The sequence below is a fragment of the Psammomys obesus genome, unplaced genomic scaffold, assembly GCF_907164565.1.
Source record: "Psammomys obesus unplaced genomic scaffold, mPsaObe1.curated_primary_1811, whole genome shotgun sequence".
Lineage (NCBI taxonomy): Eukaryota > Metazoa > Chordata > Mammalia > Rodentia > Muridae > Psammomys > Psammomys obesus.
Genome location: NW_026596452.1, coordinates 695659 through 697187, shown reverse-complemented (window position 1 = coordinate 697187; position 1529 = coordinate 695659).

The following is a 1529-nucleotide window of genomic DNA, read 5'->3' as shown; positions in this document are numbered from 1 at the left end:
GTGCTCAGTGCTTTTGATATAGTATCTTTAGTAAAGAGCCCTTCTTTTCCCAGTATATGAATTCCACCAATGATTCAATCAACCAATCAGAGTACAAGTAGGAAAACTGACTCCATCTGTGATAATGTTGCCCAGCAATTGGGTCCCAGGTCAAAAAACCTTCCCTAGCCTTAGGGTAGTGATAATCAATATCAGACAAGAAACACATCAGAATTTCTCCATCACCCAGGAGCACAGCAATTCTTAGATATTACTGGTCTGCAATTCCAAAACCCTGCCTGTATCAGTTACCTTTCTGTTGTAATAAAACACCATGACCCAGTAAACTTATAGAGGAAAGAGCTTATTTAGGTTTACTATTCCAGAGGGAAAAAATTCCATCATAGCAAGGAAGAATGGCAGCAAGCAGCGGGTATTGTTGAAACCCACGCTGTGGAGGGAGAGAACTGACGCCCATAAGTTTCCACTGACATGTACATGTGCACAGTCACATAAATATATTTTCTAAATAAATAAATAGTATCTTCAAATGCAAGCACTAAGAAAAGAAACTGAACAGGAAGTGATGTGAGACTATCAACAACCTTCCCCAAAGATATACTTCCTCCAGCAAGGTTTCACCTCCAAAAATATTCCATAATGTCTCCAAACAGCACCACCAATTAGGGACCAAGTAGTCAAATATCTGAGACTCTCCGGGACATTTCTTATTCAAACCTCCACACCCACCAACATCCAACATCCAACAGATGCATTCATTGCTTTATATTTCTTGGCAGCATGAATCTCTATCAAATGCCCTTTATCTTATTCCTATTTATCATCCATCGCTATCCAGCAGAATAACAATTCCCTGAGAGCAGGGCCTTTGTTTTTTTTTTTTTTGTTTGTTTGTTTTTTTTTGTTTACAATTGTGACCTGGAACCTAGAATTTGTATCTGGTACATTTTAGATGATTTATAAATATTTGCTGAAATATTGATTGGTACAGATACTGTTTTATTTAGAAAATGTATGTATGTGGGTGTGCACATATACATGTCAGTGGAAACTTATGGAAGTCAGTTCTCTCCCTCCACAACATGAATTTTAGCAATCAAATCAAGATTGTCAGGGTTGGTGGTAACAACTCTTACTCACTGATATAAAAAAGGTAGGTTCATATGTTACAGTAATTAGAATCAAAGAATGCTCAAAGTTCACCCACATATTGATAGGAAAACCAATTTATTTTCTGGATAATTAGAGTTAGTCAGAAAATTATCTAATCATCTTATTGAAGCAAAGACTTGATAATAATAAAGAATAAATATTCTCGATGAATATTTCATGTTCTCTTTCTCTTCACATGTACATCATCACATATATGCATATAGGAGAGGAGAAAGAGAGAGGAGAGGGGGAGAGAGAGTCTCATATGGTCCACACTGGCTTCAAACACACTATATTGATGATGGACTAGAACTTCTGATCTTCCTACTTCTATGTCTCAATGCTGGGTTTACAGGCAAATTGGCAAACACAATTGG